A 21,699-nucleotide genomic window follows, 5' to 3' on the forward strand; every position below is an offset into this window, starting at 1 on the left:
TGCTTCTTCTGTTCAAATGAGTCCTTGGTAATTACCAGATCGATTTTGCTGGCATAGAGAGAGATGTCAGCAATGGATCAGGTACAGTACAAGGACATTGGGCAAGTAAGACTTCAGTTTAGATGGGACAAATAGGACCATTTATTGATGTAATGAATGGGCAGTGGTCTGCAAAATAGAGCCTTAAGGTGGCATTCACAAATAGTTTGCTTCATTTTTTTACCCATTCGTTGTACTTCACCTTTTCACTTCTCTCTCAAAAATGAATGCATTCAGTGCCCAGATTTACAGCTTTGAAAAGTATGGATAGTTCTGCATAGTATTTGGCACTTTCTTACGTACAGACCTGAAACAGTAGGGCTCTATAAATAATAACGTATGCTGCTACCTCAGCATGTCAGTTCATTTAATGAGACACATGTGACAGTTTCACATGCTTTACAGAGTGTGTCTAGAAGGAATGTCTTGTCAGCACAGCAAAAATATCTGCATCTTCCAGCAATGTGAGTCTGCTCCAGCCTGGCACTATTTCAAAGCCTGGAACCCAGGAAAAGACTGTGTTTCTAAACAAGACACACCTGAAACAATCACCTCCTTTGAGGTTCTGTCGAGCCATGTTGTGCTGTCACACCAAGCTGCTGACAAAACTTGTTACATCAGATAATGTCTGATGTGACTGAAAAAAACCCCTTAAACGACATATGCTAACAGGACTCAATTACATGTCTGTCTTCCCACCCCCCCCCCCCCCCCCAAAAGAGAATGTGCTGTCTTTAAAAATGCTGTGTGCTTACTTGTTTATCCTTCATTTTTCTGTAAAACACTGACTCAGAGTAGTCACACATTCTCAGGGATGCTGGACTTCTATTTTTATTTATCCTTTCATTCTGAGCATCTAGTTTTGGTGTGGGTTTTTTTATTATTATTTTTGTTTGTTTTGGTTTTTGGTTGGGTTTGTTGTTTTTTTTTTTTTCCCTCCTATTTAAACCTTTTAAGAGCAGTATCAAAGATCCATGGCTGAAAGATGACAAACCCTCTGAGAATGTGCTGGAAGGGTATTGCAGCGTATTGGCAGTGTGAGGCTGACAGAGTACCTCTCCAGGATGCCTTGTGAGTGGCCCATGGGGCTGGTGCTCATATTCTGTGGGGTTTTTTTAAATTTGAGGAAGAACCATGACAGGCATCTAATTTCACTCTTCACACAACATGGGCCAAAGCACCTTCAATATTTACATATCCAAACGTTTGAACTACCTTTTTTTTTTTCATTACAGATATTTGTACAAATTAAAGAGCTACAAGTAATGGGGTAACCCATCTATACAATCTCTTCCTATGTACCTCCCATGTTCATGTAAAACTGTTGTGCATTTCATACCTAGCTTAATTACCCCATTGCCAATATCATGCATAAAAAAGGTGTGGGCATCTTTTCATTCCTCTTCTGATACTTAAGACTTCAGTGTTCATAGTTTAAATGTGTTTTGTGTGTAGTCACTGAGGGACAAAAATTTTTGGGTTTTGGGGTTTTATTTTGGTTTTATTAGTGGAAACAGAGATGCTAGGAATGAAATAATTACAGCAGTTGGAGGCTTTATCCCTAGATTGTGAGACTTGCATTAAGGGTGAAAGAAATCACATCGATTAAAAATCACTGAAACTTATGTAGCTTCTGTTCCCATCCATTGGCAACATCTTGCAGTGTCTTCTTTTATTAGCTTGAAGAAACATCTGGTGTCCTATTTAGTTGTGTTATCTTTTTTAACCTATAAGTATTTGTAAACCCAGATGGATCATTTTGTAATCTTCTCATGGATAAAATAAACCAAGGATCTCTGTTTTCTAAACTTGTCACTTGACTGATGTTAAGCAATAGCTGCATTCAGAATCACCACAAAGCTCTTACATGTGTGCAATTGCCCCAGTGGTCCCAGAAAGCATGAGAACTAATGCATCACACTCAGACTGCACAGGCACAGCAAGTCTAACGCATCCTGGTGGCCCTCACCTGGCTCAGGTCACTTAGACAGGTCTAGTAACTTGGAAACACCTTGTACAGGTAGATTTTAGAGAAACTTCACATGATCTGGCAGGATAAAGTACAGCCCAACAAGTATCCCACTTTGCAATTAGTCTGTTACAGTGTTAACCACAAGCAGACTTGCTCCTGTCTTTCTGAGCAAGCCATCGCTGTAAAGCAAGTATACTACTAATGAAATTCAGCACAGTACATTCAGTTGTTTCATTAGTCTTTCATGTAATTCATCACTTTCATGTAGTTTATTAGGTTCAGCTGAGCTAATCGTACCAGGTGTCTCTCCTAACGTGCTATTTTAAAGTTTTCTTCTTATTGTGTAGGATTCTAGTATAAGTGTAAAAGCAGTCTTTCAGTGTGGGTTATAATTTCACTGCACTTCAAAATTCTGTTGTGACAGTGGGTAAATCATGTAATCATTTTGTGCCTCAGGTCTCCCTCTGTAGGATGGTAATACTTTTGCTGCTATGGGATGGGAGAAACTATTGTGAGAATAAACCTAAGCACTTGGAATGTAATGGGGTTTTGCAATTACAGATGCTAGGAAAGATCTTACTAATAAGTGGAGAATCCTTGCTGGAGATACAGAAGTTCTGAGGCCTGAATCCACATTTTAACAGGACAACACAAACCAGCTTTTAAAAGTAGCTTGTTTTGTTTTTTTTTTTCTTTGTGTTGTGCAGAACTCCATACACAGTAAGGAATAAAATGGATCGATCATAGCGATACTGTGCACTTCGTAACTCCTTAGTCACTGACCTTGTATGAAGTTGTTTAAGAGGGCAAGCTCAGCCCTAGTTTCCTCAGCCTGTGTTAAAACTTTGAATAATGCACAGCTTTGTTGAAAGTTTCAGTGAATTTAAGGTTTCCTTACAATTTATTTTCACGAGTTTAATCAGTGGGTCAAACCACAAGATGGAGTTTGTGCGTTTGTCAGTGAGGCTTGTGCTTTGGTTGGATGCCAGCATTGTCAGATTCATTTAATGCTGTGTTATAAGAAGGATATTAATGTTCACACTCCTATTTCCAGGTTAGCAATGGCAGACTTTAAGAGAAATTGCAGTAAAATATACTGTGGTAGGAAAAATTAAATAAAAAAAATCTGGTTCAGGATTTAGCCAGGATGGAATGCACCGCATTTGCTGGGAAATGATATATGAGGTGGAGCTGAAATGTCCCAAATTTATTTTATTACTCCTTGGAACTGCCTTTGTTTAAAGTTCCTAATTTGTGCATAAATGTGTTGTTTCAGAGAGAAAGTGAGAAGGAGGGAAATGATGTGACAGGTTAATTATATTTAAGAGAATACAGAGGAGATCAAAGCCAAAAGAGATAAAAGCTGCAACTACTGTATAGGCTGGAAATTTCTTCTTAATCATAAACACCCTTAAGTACAGTGCTTCAGAGAAAGCCGCCCTGAATTCAGGACAGAGTCACAGCTGAGATGGAAATCCTCTATTACAGTGTTTTATGACCTGCATTGGCTGCTGCTGGCGAGCCCCATACTTATGCAGGCACCAAAATGTCTGGGAGCATTCACGAGAAAACAGTAAACCAAACAGTGCTGCCTAGGTCAGCGGCTCTAAAATACCCCCCCATGGGCTGTATTGCTGTGAACTGTTTGCAGAGATGGCAGTTGACTGTGGGCCAAGAAAAATCAATCTTGTATCAACAGATGTAATCAGAACCCCTATGGTGGTAATGACTGTCACAGTTTCCATTAGCTGGGAATGCTTTAGCTTTGGGAGGAATGGCTTCCCCCCCACACCCACTACTTTTTTTATTGGTGCTATATTACCAAACCAAAGTTATGAAACTGCTGCATCTCCTTTCTGAAAGCCAATAGTTAATAAAGGGAGTGTAAGCCAAAGCAAGATGCTGCCAATATTTTAAGCAAAGGTCCATCTCCACAGTTTTTGCTTCTGTTGGTTTGCTCTAAATCCACTAAACCTACTCTCTGCTTTCCTCAAAGTATTGCTGCTGTATTTTCCCTCTATAAAAAAAGCCAAAACCAGGAGCTCCACACTGCTCCCTGGGAAGCTACTCACCCCTCTGTACTCCCAGTTTCTGCACCTTGATCCTCTACATCCAGGGCTCCTCTATCTCAAGTTTCTGGTGGAAATTTCTTGTCTTCTTGAAGTGCACGGTAAAATGTCTGTTGCCTCTGCTACCAAGACCTATGGCAAAAAGAAAAAAGGCATTAGGTTGCCTTGGGCTTGGGGACATTTGGCTGAATGGAAAGTGTAAGATTTTTTTCTTGGACAGGTAGAAGTCAGGTACTCAGTGTGATCCTTTTGCTTTTTTAGGGGGTAGTATCTGTTGGTGCATATTAGTAAGTAAAGCTACTGTGAGAACAAGGCGGTACTCAATGTTGCTGAAGGACTGTTGGAAGTAACTCACCTCTGAGCTTCTCTCCAGATTCTTTCTTTTCTCCTTTGCCATTTTTCAGACACGGGGTAGTTCAGCTGGTTTAGCCACTTCTCTGCACATTTGAAATGCCCAATCAAAAGGATGAAATGGAAATGCTTAAAAATCTTAGTTCAGTCCCAAACCTGTAGAAAACTTCACGTGAGCAAGCAAGGATGCATGTATTTTTGTTTTTCCTGCTGATGTTTTTACACACGTTTATTATCAATATGCATACCTGGTAAGTGCTATCATATCCATACCATTCATGCATTCCCTTGAAATCTGTGCACCAAAACTGATTTTTCACACAGCAGGTCATGCTCAACAGGAGTAATGGTTTTGCTGCAGAAGCTATTCTTCATATTCTTTATGGGCACTGGGGGTTTGTAACTGGCCATTCAAAAAGTCCTGGATGCTTCTGAGTTATTTGCATGTGTGGATGTGAGAAGAGGGTTTCAGGGCCACACAGAGCGCACTGGTGTGCACAGGTACAGCAGCTCACATAAACTGCCACCTCAAGGCTACTGCACGTAGGTTTATTGATCTGTTATTACAGATTAGACCAGCTCATCTGAGGCATAATGAAACTGTGTCACATTGAAGGATAAGCTTGCAAACACGTTTGTTTTGTGCCAGTGGAGTCTGCATCAGAATCCACCACCTGCCTGCTCAGGTAGAAGTAAACTGAGTTCATCACAAACTGGCCAGGCAAAACCCTGGGCAGACTAGATGACCATAGTTGTTCTGATCTTGCACTCTTTACATAGAAGAGGGTGATTTAACGTGTATACATTTGGGTCAAGGTTTGCCCAACTGTCAGCAAAATTCAGTGCTTGTCCAGAACGTTCTATGCTGCTTCTCAAAGGCATTTTTTTGCTATTCATGTTTATACCCAGGGGAACTATCTAATAATTTAAGCATTAGATAACTGGGCAGGAAAAAAAGAGATCAATCTTTGTGATATTTTTAGTAGTACTTATTTACTGCAGTTATCCTTGAGATAGGCTGTTAAATGGCATATCAATACCACTGGTTGTGAAGAATGTGAAGGTGCATGAAAATGAAAGCTCTAGGAGTTTTACGAAGTAGAACTGATAGGGATCACTTCCAGTATCAGACAAGAATATTTTTTACACATGATATTGGCAAACATTGAACAGAACTTCAGAAGCCTGTGGTACTTTTAATGTAGCTTTTCTAGATGCTATTAGATATAAAGCTGTGTGTGTACGGTATATATTGCAAAATATATACTGCAACAGTATCATGATCATGAATAAAAACTGTGTGTGTGAATGAACATATTATATCAAACCCCTTTGTTTCCACAAGGAGACTGCCCACGTTTTTATAGGAGGATTTTTTTTTTTTTATTACTGTATCTAATCAACTGATAAAACCATAGCCTTTTGAATACTGTAAGGCATACTTCATACATACTGAGTGTATATATATATACACCTAGTTCATATTGGGTAACATCTGCCGGTCCAACTTTACATAGCAATGTTACTAAAGTCATTAAACACAGCTTACAACTTCAAACCAACAATTTAGCATCTCTGAAGCCCGCACAATTTTTCTTAAAGCTGTGTAAAAAACCCCACATTTTCACAATCCCTTTGGGGTTAACCTTCTGTAATCAATACAAGCTTTTCCCCTGCCTCTCCATTTGCTGACAGCATCAAGAAGGCTAAGGCTTTGGCTTTGTGTCAAATTTAGGAAATGCTTATCCTTTTTTTCAGAAGGTGTCAGAGGAGGTAAAATGATATTTCCAAGTTCTTTCCAATGCCAAAAATTCCCTTTCTCAAGTACCTTACTAGCCATAGGGTGGGAGATAAGAGAAAGCCTGGAGTGTGGGTCTTCAGAGCAAGTGCCAGTAGAAGTCTCCATAGGACTGCCTGGGCTCGGCATTTGTCATTCCCAAGTGCACCAAGGCATACAGTCCAGTATTAAATCTAAAGCTCTTAAACCTCCTTAAGACTGCCCAGCTGTTTTGCAGGCACAGTCTCAAAGACTTAAAAGTCATGGTATACAATGGGGATTTTATAGCAAAAACAAGATCCAAGCCAAGCCTTCAGTGGCTTGAATGCATGGATATGCTACAGGAGATTTCCAAGAAGCAACACACACTGCAGAAATTTCTCTGGAATACAAGTAGATAGGAATTAAATCCTTGCAACATTGTACACTTTCACACTTCTATTATAAGGATGCATTCATCATATTCTCTAAAAATAAAGGCATCACACAGATTAATTATTTCCTCATAAAGGCAAGGACTTCTGAAATAAGGTATTACTGCCACAATCCATCTACTGACAGTTGAAAATTTCTAGTAAATCTTTTTCCTCTGCTGTATCATTGCAATTTACACAATGTGGCCCTACTCCTAAATGTTTTCAGTCCATACTCTAAAAGAGCTGAACAATGAATCTCTGGAAGTTTTGCAAATCCTTCCCCCCAAAAACCAATGGTATAAAAAATGGTATTATATATTTAAGAAAATGGCTTTAGTTCAGTGGCATTTCTCACACAGAAATTGTTTCAACAGGAAGTTTCCAGCTGCTGCAAAGGAATAGGTGAATGCTTAAAGAAAGGGCAAGTCTTCCAATTAACCAGTGGAATTACAGTTAAAACAAAAAAACCTTTGTTTAAATAGATGCTGTCACAGCAAAAGATCATTAACTATAAACCACAGTACCTTTTTGTTTGCAAAGTTTTCTGTTAAGTTATACTCGTCATCACACATGTGGTTGTGCATACAACTGCATCCTCTGATTTCACGCCAGAGACAATAATGTATGTTCATGGCTGGCCAGAACTGGTGCTAGTGAAGGGGACTGGGTGGGGGTGGGGAAGGGAAGGCAATGGTAGTTCTAGGACTAAATCAAAAACCCCACAATTTTCATGTATGAAAAAAACATGACAGATGCATGATTTTCACATGAGAATTAAATGCTCATATAACATCAGATCATCATCTTTACTCAGATTGGGAGGTGCAGGTGGCTTTTTACCCATCTTTACAGCATTCTGGTGCAGTTTTATCAATATTTTGCATTCTTGGCTAGAGTGTGTAACAATGTCATGCGGGAATACCACAGATTTTTATTATTAATAATAGTTAAATAGACTATATTATGATTTAACTAATTTATACACATCAATCAGTATATGAGAACTTACTTCAATGGGGCAGCTTCACCATGTCTCTTTGTTTTTAAATGTCTATCCTTCACTGTGCTGTACAGGGATACCCATCATATAGACAAAAGTACAATTCCCTAATAATGAGGGTGTAAGGATTGACGTAGTCCTCTTCTTAAGCAAATGCCCCAGTGCAACATCATGGATCATGTATCTTAAATTTTCTTATTGGAGTAATCATTTCTGGTTCTGGTAGTGTGCAAGCAGTGAGGCATGGATGCTGGTTTATGTTGGTAGCTGTGCTACCTGCTCTATTTCATCACGGACTATGAAGTTTTGGGGTAGTAACTATTAGACCCACACACAGAAACTTCGCAAAGTACTCCTAGTAAATCCTGACAAACTTATATAGGCTTTCAGAAGGTCTCTTTCTTTTTAAAGGAAGCCAATAGTTAACACAATGATCACAACACATAAGAAAAAGTGTCTTCGCTCTATCTAAAGTTCTTCAGATACAAAGTCCTGCCAGAGTTCTCTGAAAAATGAAGCCTGGCAGCAAGCACATTATTTGTGGCTTTTTCAGAGTCATTGAGTCCTTTTGAGTAGATGTTTGGAGCATCCAGGTAGCTTTAGGAATATGTATTACTTAAGACAGAGGGTAGCCATCACAGGCTGCTGAATAATATTGATTCTGTTTTAAAATACAGGTGTTTTCGTCATGTAAGCCACTCCTCTGGCCATACATTTTGAGTTGCTATTGGACTAGAAATGCCACATTAGTGACTACAAAGGGATTCATGTTTACTGTGGGACAAGACTTTACTGGTGTAGTTATTTCCAATGATCTTCAGCCTCTTTTAAGAGTGGTGTGAGGTGGGTCATGACCATGAGGACAATGTGTGTTCAGGGAATAGCAACACTGTGCTGCATCCTGAGTGCACTGTAGGTAAGTTGAACATATGTTTTAAGGCACTAACAAATTATCTGAGTCTCCATGATCAGGGTATCATGGTTTTAATGAAATCCCTAAATCTTCTCTGTACAACTGTGGGAAAGCATTACCATTACAAACACACAGAAGAGATTCACAGATTTATTTGTGAGTGTCAGAATTTTCTTTTTTCTTCAGAAAGCCAGTCTTTGGCAGTCCTAACATTCTCCATGGTTTAATTTTTAAGGCAAATCTTTCTATAGTTCTCCTGCTGTAGCTGTAACAATTCAAAGTAGTGATTAAACAGACAGACATCTCCTGCTGGCTAAGACTCCTTTGTGATACATTCTGGGACTGAAACCCGTTCTATTTTTAAATGTTGGGCAATTATATGGCAATAAGTTAAATCTGAGAAATGCAGTAATGTGGAAATGAAAAAAAAATATATTTTTCTAATTGAAATAGAATAGGTAAAGCAAAAGGATATTTTTGCACTCTCAGTAGTGAACAATTAACCATATTTAATATGAATGAAAAAAACACTTGGATTTTGAAGTGGATACTGAGAATCTACAATTGGGTGTTTGTGGTGGACACAGAAAGACAAATTTATATAAATCATAGTTCTAGATGTTTCCTTGAAAAATATTTTATTTCTTTAGATATATTTAATGCAATAATAATGAAAAAATGAATCACTACTTGCACAAAATAATCCTTAAAAGTGCTGAAAATTCAGGAAACTTCTAGACATACGTGACCTAGAAGTATCAGCCAAATTAGAGATGTACATAAGTTTTTGATAATAGGAAGGGAGATGAGTATCGAGTCAGCAGTGACAGAGGTAGAACACTGTCACGGACCCCCTCATTTCTAGTACTGCTTATGTGGCATCTTGGCAAGTCAGCACTGTCAAGAAGCACTTAGGCTTCTTATTTCATGTCCCAGCATTGTTAGAATGACAAAAATTGTCTGTGTGCATGTGTTTGTACATAAACATGTATAAATATATATAAAAGAATTAACCCTCTGGGAAAAAAAATATAAAAATGATTGCATTAGAGTGTTTTACTCCCACAGTGTTACCCAAGTAATCAGATGGTTCAGTAGCAACGATGAAATTTCTTTGAGCTCATCATTAGCCCTTCTCATCTGACATTCCTAGCAATTAACCCCCATGCCCTGAGACAGAGTCTCACAGTGAGTGACACAGAGACATCATCACCAGCCCTAAAGCTACTTCTGCTAAGGGCTTTGGAAGTGGCATGCCTGAGTTGGAACGTCACGGTGGTCAGGGCTCAGGATTCTGGCTTTTGTTGTTTACCTGCAGCACAACCTTTCAGCCGGGTGGTCCAGCTCCCCATACTGCCCACAGCTTTCTTGCCTGCATCCGCCTTGCCCATTTAGACGGTGGGTTTGCTCCTGGGCGCACTCATGTCGCTGTACTGGCAGGGTATGCACGCTGCACTGTACTGTACTGGCCTCCTTCCTTGCAGGGCCTGCAGCTGGTAATGCAACATAAAGGGAGAACTCCTGGCACCTTTTTCTGAGCTATACTTTCATCTCCTGAATTATTTAGATTTAGCTTATATCCGTAAATGTGGGAACATCTACAATACAATGCAATAGAGAAGAGAGAAGTGTGTTCACTGACACCTGAAGTTAATCTTTGCTGGGCAGCTAATACCTTCCAGCTAGTGCTGGTTAAATTGTGCACTTACCTGTGCAGTGAGATAGGGAGAGGTATATTGTTTATTCATACACGAAAAGACTTTGCTTGTTAGTTTTACAACTTGGGAAGCAGGCATTTAAGGGAACCGCAACTAAACATTTATGAAGGACAGCATGTACTCTCCTCAAGTTCAGTTTGAGTGTGGTGGCAAGGTCTGGGGACAATAAGGAGAGGCTTGTCTCTTGTCACAACAGCAACGTGAGTGCCATCAGCGACAGCAGCAGCTGTTCAGTCTCCTCTGTTTACTAATGTGCATGGCAGAGCCTCATCCAGTCCTTTAAAATGACTGCTGCAATGCTTCCAAAGAAAGTACTGACTAGGAGAGCTGTTCCTAATGTTTTACAAAAAATGCACTTGCTTAAAGGCTGGTAAATAAGAGGATTATGGATAGTGGGAAAATAATTGCTTTACCAGATTGCCATGAAGGTAAATGAACTGAATGCACAGACTATGAAGCACCTGAAATACAGATTCTGATTTTTTTCAGCTTGTGACCATTAATGTCAATAGCAAGTGAAGGCTCAAAATTAGCTCTGGGGCAGCAATGCTGATATAAATTACCTCATTTTAGTAAAGAACACAATTAATGAAAGTCATTCGCAGTTACTGTGTTGTTTTGTTAGTGAGCTTTCTATCCAACTAACAATTCTTCATTTATTTTCTGCTTTCAATTATCTTGTTAACTTGTGGTTTCCTTTTTTTAATAGATATCCCTGTCTTCCTTAGCTAGGCTATTTGTAGTTTTTTAATGTCTCCCACTGCTCAATGCTTATATTGTTCCCCATAAAACTCTTAGAACAGAGTGCCTTTTTCTGTTTGGCTTTAACAGGGTTGAATGTCAATTGCAGTTTTTCCTCTGTTTCATAAATACATCCCATTTTATTAAAGGTTCCCGGCAACAGAGAGAAACCCAAGCCAAAGTTCTTGGTGGATGTTGCAGATTTTGCTTGCTTGGTTAACTGTGATGAATTTACCATTCTAGACCATCATTGTCTATCTTAATGCACAAATAGATAAGATTAAAACAATGTACAATAACGTAATATGAAGCAAAAAATATTTCCTGACCATACAAAACCTAGCAACATTTCCAGATTTTAGTACTGCTGACCAGAAACATTTTGGTTTTGTGCAGATTTACTGCACTGTAGGGAAAGTTGTGTACTTGAACCTTGTACATTAAATGAACCATGATTGAGTTTAAACGTTCACATGAGATTAAAGTATTAAAGGCATAAACAGCCACAAAGACATGGCTGCTTTTATGTTTTTTATGTTTTTACTGACTTTGAATTTGACTGTCTTTTAGGGCACCCAAAATCATTAATGGGCATGTTTTTGCCACGAGGTATGTTCTCAGCAAAATCACATGAATGTGTAAGTAGGCCCAGATGGGGATGTAATCATTGATGACATCCAGAACATCCTTCTGATACCTGAGCCCATTGTCATTGAGCTACATAATAGAAGGCAGAGCAGTGGTTCATAACAGTAGCAAATTGCATCCTGATACCGAAGTAGTACAGGGGGCTTTGGTTAGAATAGAAATGGAACTTACACTTTTGTCCAGTACTTCCTCTGAACCTATCATGTGCAATTTCTCCCTGGAGCTGAAGGAACAAAGTGCTTGTTCTTTGAGGGGATTTGTTTGCCTTTTACTGAATGTTTCGAGGATAGCTAATAGTTTGCAAATGTCTGGGATCTAGGTTTTATGAGCGACAACTAATTTTCTGGGGCAACCTTCTAGAAAAGGAAGAAGGCTAAGACATCTAACTGGTGTTAAAATGATACATTTATACGTGTTATGTATATTTAATTGTGGCAGTAGGGACCTGGATTCAACCAGCAAATCACTGAGTTCTGTATTGGAAGGGTTTTCCTGAACCTTAAATTTTGTATATTTTTGTTGTTATTTCTGTGCCTTGCTTTTTGATAAGAAGTAGAAGGAGAAACATAAGGAGATAGAGCCTAAGTAATTATCAACTACATCTTCAAATTAAACCTGGGATACCTGAAATTTTGTCGACATTTACTGATTCAGGAATATAACTAAATCTCACCACCTAAAACTCACAGGAAAAAGCTATTCTCAGAACCTTACCATAAGCCGTATCCTTGAGATTTGCATCTCTTTTCAAAAAAGATTTATATGACATTTGGAACATCTTTTAAGCTTTTGGAATATTATCTGACGTGAGAGTTGGAATGAGCTGAGAAGTAGGTGTCACGAATCTTTTCCTAGCCCTTGCACTGACTTGCTATATAACCTTGAACAAGTGGATCAGGCAAACACTTTAGGAGCTCTCTCTGATCTTGCGTTCTTTGATTGTTGTTTGTTCACTTGTTCATCCAATCTTTTGAGGTATAAGTTATTGAAGGAAAGGAAAAGGAAACCACTGGTGTTTAACACCATTAGCAGCCCAACTGCATGAGACTTCAACCAGCATTATTTAAGAAATGCTGCATTTACAATATGCCTCATTTACGCCATCTCTAAAAGGGGGAAAATAACGTAGATAATAAACTGCTCATGGTTTGAAAATGAAAAAAAAAATCACTACACAAAAGCAAAATATTATTTTATTTTAGGGTTTCTGACTGCTGTGCATAACTCAGGGAATCTTCACATTTTCATGAATGACAAATCTATCTTCTATTTTGCCTCCTACAAAAGGGAAAACTTTGGCATGCTCAAGTATGCCTTTAAGGCAATGTTGCCTTTGGGATCTTACATTAACATAATGATAAATGTGCTGTGTATTGCTTGAAAATGCTATGCGCCAACGTATCAGAATATGTTTTCCCTGCACACCTCTTGATTAGCATTTTATTTACATATTGGCAGGAACAGGATTCTGAGAAAGACCTAAAGAATAAAGTATGCTTTAATATGGTCTTCTCTAAGGCCAAAGTATTAGTTCCAGGAGCAGTTATCTGCTGGCATGTCTTTCAGAGGTAGTGGGGGTAAGTTACACATTCTGAATTACTGAACCCATGTGTGCTTCAGCAAATAGTAGTAGTGGTGATACATTTTTCCATCTTATGCTACTTTTGAATTTATTGTATAATTCAGATTCAATGCACACCTTGGACAAAACAACTCCACCCCCGCCCCCTTTACCTGATCTGTCGCAGGACAAAATATTTAACTTTGGTAGAATCTATCATTGGTTTCATCCTTTTTGGCTGCCAAGTAGTACGAAAATGTGGAAGAAAATAGTGGAAGCTTCTAACGTTACTAGTAATTTGTTGTTTTTTTGCTTAAGTCATAATATATTGATTATTCTTTTTGTTTTTAAGTAATTTCCACAGCCTATCTTATCATCCTACATTTCCAGTATCTCACACTATTCAGAAGCTCCGCATTCTAGATATCTATTTTAGCAGTGGCAAGCGTGACAAGATGTATACAGTAAAAAAACGACTGAAATGCGAGTTGTTATACCTTCTATATAAATTAAAAATACTGTTGACATTGTAATTTATACTTATGCAGTGCTTATAAATCCTTGTTATTAGAAACCCTTCAGGCTAGGGACTGTATGAGTGCATCACAAAACCAATCTATCCTATTGAATTGAGTAAAAATAAATTTCAAGATGGAATGTACAGATACAAACAGATAAGAACCTGCAAAGAATGCATGGCCAAAATGTTGATGAGAATCATACCACATTAATAGAATAAAAAATTTTGTAGTATGATAGAAAAAAAAGTGTTTATTTTCACGTCTGAGGATAGATGTGAAAGAAACTAACAAAGTAGCCTTAGCTAAGGGAGATGGTATTTTCAGGAAGATGCTGTCCATGTAAAACATCCTTAACCAAACCTGGTAAAAAGAGCATTGTAGTACATGAGATGTGAAGTGATTAGAGAAAATGAGCCCATCAGACATTTACAGAAGCAAAAAAAGACTGTATCTGAGAACTGCTATTGCGGTTTAGGGACAAAGGGATCCTAAATTCTTCTCCGAAGCAAAGATAGCATGGATGCTGTGCCCAGAGATCCCAAAATGGAAAAGAGCACAGGAGGAAGAAGGGACATATTGATTATCATCTTGTGGAACAGGCACAGCAGAGCTTGAAGAAAAATATTAGATATTCCAGTTTGTTCTTTCTGAGTTTGAAAACAAGTAAAAAGGGGGTCAGGGGAACAAACTAAACTTGCAGTTTAGAGGAAAGACAGCTCAAGGATGGAGATAAAGTTTTCTGAACCATTTAGAGCAGAGCTGGTAATTAATTACTGTTTTCATTGACTTTTATAAATGGCTCTGAGCAAAGAGTTGGTTCAGGCTATGATAAATATTATTTTGAATGTTACAATATAATAAACAGTAAACTAATATCCCCTTAAGCAATGAATGTAAATACAGTTGTTGATCTTATATTTCTGGAGGTTATGTTATTTTAATCAGCTCTAGAGAGGACTATCTCTGGGAAGTGCCTCTCTGTTGTTGAATGTTACTGGTTCCTACTGGCGACTGTGATGTCTGAAACGAGAGTAGTTTAGTTCAGAAAATCTGGAAACCTGCCAGATCCAGCTGAACTCAGTGGATCAGATTCTGCTGTTGTTACACATGAGCAGCTGTGTTGACTTCATTAGGGTCTCCTGTGTATAACCGAATACTTTCTTGTAATATGATTATATTGGGAAACTGGGATTCAGCTGTATCTAATTTATTATTGCATTAGGTATCAGTTTGCCTGCATCATACCTGTCAATAACATCTCAAAATAAAAAAAGTAGTAACGTCTGGAAAGAAATAACTTTAGTAGACAACTGATGGCTTTGGAAAATGAAATAGATTAAACAGACAAAAGAAGTGGAAAAACTGATAAAAATGTCAAAGAACCAGGGCCAGATAGTGAGGCTTAACATCTCTGCTGCCCTCTCACTGATGGTCTGACTTAGCAGCACACTGAAGAATTTAAAATGCAGTAACAGCTGAAACAGGGTCATTACAGACTGCAGGTTGGATTTTTCAAGCACAAGTTGAGCACTGTCCCCAGTCCTTGATGTCTTAACTTTGACCTTTAGTAGGTGCGCAGTTGGGCCAGCCCTGGTATTTCTGAAATGACTCTCAGAAGCTGAAGCTGGGGTATAGGTTTCCAGCCTGAAGATGTGTTTTCTACCTTGTATTGAACTTCTGTAGTTTACATGCAAGCTTACTCTAGACAACCACTCTATGTAGATGGACTCATCTAGCATCATTAGCATGACTGAGAACTCAACTTCAAGGAGTTCTTGTGAGACCTTTTTAAAATTGATTATTGTGCTGTTCAGAGGCTCTAGTTACACAGCAGTCATTAGTGACAACTGAGGCACTGAATAAAACAGACCTGTCAGATATCCTGCCTTTGAAAAGACAGATAAATTAGTCTGGGCAGAGTGCCATGCTAGTCTGGTTATATTACTTGCAGTACTTTAGCTCAAAGAGAGCTATCTCGGGTATCCCTTCACAAGAGGCTAGTGTGCTGTCTGGATGACCACCATGCAGACAAACAGATAATAACATTTTGAATTAGCTTTGCTCGCTCTCCTTCAGTTAAAGCATTCTGGTAACTCCAAATAATAGGCTAAAAGTGGCATCTTTTGCTTTATTTTGTTGGCTGTGCTCTGGGGGAGGCCATTGATGTTAACCTACTGCAGTGCAAATGGTGGGTGCCCTTTAACCTTTCCAGCTGGCACCACTATTACTCAGCCAGGGTCCTCCCGAGGTGCTCTCATTTGTCTTCTGGCCCTGGGGGCTAGTGCAAGTGCAGTCCTGTCTTTGGAATGTGGGCTGGGGGTTTGTGGCTCCAGCCTGTGTCAGCTAATGCAGAGCATGACATTGAGGGAAGACAAGAAAGGGCAGAGTAGTCTTCCTGCTCTGTTTTTCTATGCCAGACTCCAGCTGGACCCAGAAAGGGGCCCTCACAGTTAACTTGATGTAAAACCTGTAGGGCGCATTTAGTCATCTTTCCAAAGATGCTGTATCTCCAGGAATGCTATAAAAATGTTATCAACAGATTAGTCGTAGGTTTCTAATTTGACCAGAAAGTGTATGTATTCATTCACCCAGACTAAGATAACCAAGTGAAATACCTACTGCAAATGCAGTTTCTCAGAAATTGTTTTCCCTTCATTATATATTTTTCTCTCCGTCTACATCAAGATACAATCAAAATATTTCACAGTAATATCTTTATCTCCCCCCCCCCCAAAAAAAAAAAAAAAAAAAAGGTGAAAGAAGGACAGATTGTCTAGTAACCAGTATCGCCGGTGGTTTGGATCAGCACAAGTTTGTATCAAGGCTGATAAATAACAGCTACTTTGTACAGGGCAGAACAACCCCAGAAGGAGAGACCTGCCTTCCTCACAGAAAAGCATTCAGTCAGGAGGATGGCCTTGAAAGCTTAGGCTCAATCAAGTAGTAAGAGGACTTGAAAATTAATTTCCCATTTCCTAAAGAAATGCTTTTCCTGTGCACCTGTTTGAGCTGGGTGAGGTCAAATTTGGAGCATTCTGATCAGTTGACATTTTCTGACAATAATTAGCATGTTCGGAAATACCTCATTGAAGCTATAGGAAGCATGACAGAACATCATCTAGCAACCTTTTGCTCTTGATAAACATGTATAATGTTCATGGTACTGGAGAAGTAAATGAAGAAGTATAGGTAAAATTGATATTAGCCCTCTGTAGCTTACTGGATCTCTGGTCAACCTCAGACTTAGCAAACTACATTTAAGGCATAAATTTGATTTTGCTGATAATCACTGAAGTCTAGGGGCTTCTGGTAAACACTGATGTAACAGAATAAAACCAAGTTCAACTATATTTAAGCATCCTGTTTTTTTAGTTTAGAGCTACAGATGGGGAATTTTAGAAACCTGGGCAATTTTCACTTGGAGCCCTTGACCAAGTGCTCGTGTGGCTCCTTGGTGTGGATGGGAAGGAAGAGTGTTACAGAATACATGCAGGGCTACTGCAACCGCTCACAACCATGTTCACCCAGGAAGGAGCCAGAATTTAACTCAGCTAAAGTGAACTTTTTGTACCGCTCCTAATGACTCAGTGGAGACTTGTGAGACTCTTACCAAATGCTGCTAAATAAAATTTTCCACTTCAGCAGCTTATTCAACCAGAGGGAATTCTGTCTGCAGTACAATTGAAAGTATTCTTGCTCAGAAAATAGAAATAATTGATTACCCTACACTTGTGAAGGCATTGTTCTTCAACCTACCCAATGGTCTATGCTTTGAATAATCATATTTTACTCTGCTTATCTTCCATGCTGTGTGATTATCTGCAACAGCTCTTTCTGGGAAATACTGTGTCACCATCACCTCACACAGTGAAGTTCAGCATAGTATTCCTGTTATTTCTATTGCCATTGTTCTTTTCAGCCTCAGGAAGGGTCTGACACCACGTTGCATTTGGTACTGCACAAACATCCTTTGAGCATTTCCATCACTACAGAAAGAACACCCTTTCCCTATCTGTCATTTGTAAAGTGACAGAGAGGTGTTTAAGTTCCCATATGTTAAAATGGCTCCTAAAACATCATTGAGAAATGACGAGTGGAAAGCTTTGGTCAACAAAATCCCCATGGCCACCCAAAACTGAGTGGTTCCTTCATCTCTATTTATCTGATACTGTGCATAAATAGTTCATACAGCTAAAACAGCTGTGACTGCCTCTTGTTCTCTTCACATTAAGAAGTGACAGACAACTTCTTACCTTCTCAGAGGCCTACATTATGGTTAATATTTACATTGCAGTAATACCTAGACTTTCAGGTCAATAAGGCAGTGCTGTCCAAAGCATGCAAACACTGGCAAAAATACAATACCCTACCCTGAAAATCCAGTATCCCGGGATGTGTGACATGCAGAAAACTGAAGTCAAATTCATTATACATCATATTTACAACTTTTCTAATCATTATAAATCCACAGAAAGTGTTGAAACTCCCCATCTGTGCTTTAAGATATTAGGCAGGGCCCAAGGATGCATCTGGAAGATGAGACTGCAGTGGCAACTGCAGGGAGATTGCAGGCTGGAGGGTAGGTGTGAACAGCCAGGAGCTGTGTGCTGAGATGCTTGGAGAGAGCTTTGGTCAGGTGGAAGCCAGAGGGCAACAGCTGCCCTCCTGAAGCACAGGGCTCAAGGGGGAGCCAGCACTGCCTGCAGCCTTGGGCACTGCAGTGTGGTGGGGGCCAAGCCACAGCCCACACCCCCACTCCCTGCAGGCCTGCTAGCTCTTGGCATCACATCCAAAACAGCATCACCTTAAAGGCTGTGCTGGTGGGTTTTAGCTGAGACCAATGTCTTCAGCAGCTGCAGAGAGTGGCTGGTGATTGTGGTTGTTCTCTGCATTCAGCATATTCCTGGCAGACTTTACAGACAATACAGATGTGGATGTGGCCTGGAAAGGCTCAGCCTTGCTCAGTGTACTCGGATAAGAATTCAGATCTGAAGAGCTTATCCAGAAGGAAGCCTCAGCGCTCCAGTGGCTAGCCCTCTGCCCAATAATAGACGTGTATTTTTTTTTTTCAGTTTGTCTTCAAATAATGTGTTGTTCTTACAGAAAGGATTTCAGCACTAAGACAAAAGTGATTCAGATATCACAGCCTGATACTCTCCCTTCTGAAAGGAAGCTTTCTTTGCTAGGGAGGCAGTTGTCTAAGGCAGGTACACAGCAAAAATGCTGCTAGCTCTGCAATTCAGTCAGAGGCACAGTCACACACTCAACAATAGTGGTTTAGCAAGTGCATGAAATTACAGATGTATGTGCTAGGTTTGTACAGAAATTGGCAGAAGCTGCACTGAACAAGATAGAACAAAATGCAAGGTAAGAGATTAAAAAGCCTTAATGTACAAGGGTCCTATTTCATGCCATTTTTATGCTGGTGTTACATATTGTGCTGGATGGTGTTACATGTTATGCTGGATGCCACGCAGTGTGTCTAAATGTTATCTACCCTGTAACTTTAAATAATGGTTCAGTGCAAATCTCAAAAATGTTAGGGCTAGTCAAGGGCCTTTTAGTAGTTCTTGATTTGTGCTCTCCCAGCAATTCTCTTTTTGCCTCTTAGTAGCAAAAACTTTCTGCCTAAGAGGAATGGCAGTGATCTCTAACTGGCAAAAATTGTAAGCTTTGTTGTAAATGAAGCATGGGATACACTGTCAACAGAAGCTGTCCAGAACATAATGAGAGCATTTAAATATTTCATGATTTTTTCCAATGTTCTATCAGAGATTGAACACTGGAATGAGTCTTAAGTGAGAGTAACTTACCAGATGAAGAGCATAATGAATGTCTTTCATAAAAATGAATATTTAAACAGTGTAGTTAGTTGTATTATAATTGTTCAACCTCCATGCAATCATGATGTTTCACTATACTTTCCTCCAGTATAATTCTAATCTGAATATTATATACATAAACTGTACTGAATAGGAATAAGAACCCATCAGGCATGGAATCATCTCTTAGAAATGCACCCTTTGGTCAGCTGGGATGGTTAATCCAGCCTCATTCTGTGGATACTGAATGTGTGCGTGTGAATACAATTTGATCTAATACAATAACATATATGTATTTTAATCCCAAATCCAGAGAAATCGGCAGTAAAACTCCTATTGCCTTCAGTGGAGATTGCCTCTTATGCCCCCCAAGACATTTTAAAAGAATGCTGACTCTTTTGATAGTTTAATATTGCTATTAGCTTACCTTGGGTTGAATATTTTAACATAGACGTTATTTTGCACGCTAAATCAACATAGCAGCTTAATCTGCTCTTAAAACTGTTAAACCAAATTTACCAAGAGGGAAATGATCAGTAGGCTGCTCCAGCATGGACCTGCATGTGCATGTTCCTTCATTCCCCTGCATCATTTCACTAAAGGAAAAAAAAAAATATATAGTAGACATTAGCTGACTGCGACTCTGCAGGTCCATACACACACACATACTTACAGGAAGCCTATTGCAGGCAACAGAAATACAGCTCCAAATTTCAGTGAGGCTTGACTGGAGAACTAAATCAGTATGTAAGGTCATCTGGGAACCTTTAGCAGCAGATTTAGTTACCAAATCTTTCTTTATAAGTACCAGCTACTTCCCCATTCAGCAGAACTTTTGCAGTCTTTTGTTAAACTAGCAGCATATTTAGCCTTCTGAAGTATCTTATTAACTGGGTTTTGAGCACCATCTTTTTTAACAGTTTTTGCAGTTACAGGTCAAACGTGGTATAAAGTTGTAAGACAGCTCTGAAATCTGTCTGTGCACATTAGATGTGAATCATCTCTGTGTGTATGAAGGATACCAATGTGGGAAATATTCCTATTCAGTGCGGATGGCCAAATAAGTGGGAATATAAGAACTGTGCTAAGAAACTGTTTTTCTGACCACCAGAAAAACCACAATGGCACAGTAGCTTTGGGCTCCTCCCTCCCCAGAAGGGAACAATCATCACCATTATTGAGTGTATCATTTTGAGTGCAGAAATGCACTGGATACTATATTTGTCTGCTGTTAGTCAGCAAGGCATATTGAGGGAGAATGGGATGAAGAAAGCAGAATGAAGTTATTTTTTTATGAAGATAGTGTTTCAGCTTCAATTCATTCACATGGAATAACCTAAGCAAGTTTTTGGAAGGAAGTTAGAGCAGGATTTTGCTGGTTTGGAGCTAGTTTTGAACTGAATCTATTGCACTTGATCCACGTTCACTAGAAGCATGCTGCATATAATTGAAAACTTTTATATTTGCCTCTCTACATTTTCAAGATTTCAATGTAATTTAAAGGATTACAGTTTTGTTCTGGATTAGCACATGGATTTCTTTTTTTGGTGAACACAGTAGTAGATGGGGATATGAACACACAAGTGGAACATTTAAATTAACTGAAACACATCTGATAATATGTAAGCCAGTTAGTTAAGACAAAAAAAAACCCCAAACCCTCAAGTCTATCAGTTTAGGCTTTTCTTATTAGAAAATTTTTATTGCAGTGAAATCTCTGCAAGCACTAATCCCTAGTACATGGCATTTTATTTCGTTTAATTGATTTTCTTTATTGCAGCCAAGTTGATAAAAGATTGAAAATCATCCATTGTACATGTGTAAATACCTTACAAATCCTCTTTAGTATGCACACCAATTAGCTTATTAACCAATTCAGTCTACAAAAATCACACTTTGAGATGCAATTCCCCCTATTTGCATAACAAATAATCACCTCAACCCGTGCACTAAAAGAAGGGGCAAGATTATTAAGTACATCTGTCTACATCTAATAGTGCTCCCACTGCCACAGTTATGTGTTGGTTGGTTTGGTTATTCATGACTGAAGGGTACAGCAGTGCCATTGCTGTAACACGGCATGAAAGAAATCAGCAAAATCTAGGTCTCAATAAAGCTTTTTCCATTTTTGTCTCTTAACTAATGATTTGT

The 21,699-nt window shown here is 39.0% G+C and overlaps 1 long non-coding RNA gene across 1 annotated transcript in view; it reads left to right on the forward strand.

Annotated features, from left to right (window-relative positions):
- The window catches only part of LOC121090510, a 52,910-nt gene that overhangs the window by 18,398 nt on the left and 12,813 nt on the right, over window positions 1-21,699 (forward strand). The window lies entirely within an intron of this gene.

The sequence above is a fragment of the Falco naumanni genome, chromosome 1 (genome assembly GCF_017639655.2).
Source record: "Falco naumanni isolate bFalNau1 chromosome 1, bFalNau1.pat, whole genome shotgun sequence".
Taxonomy (NCBI): Eukaryota; Metazoa; Chordata; class Aves; order Falconiformes; family Falconidae; genus Falco; species Falco naumanni.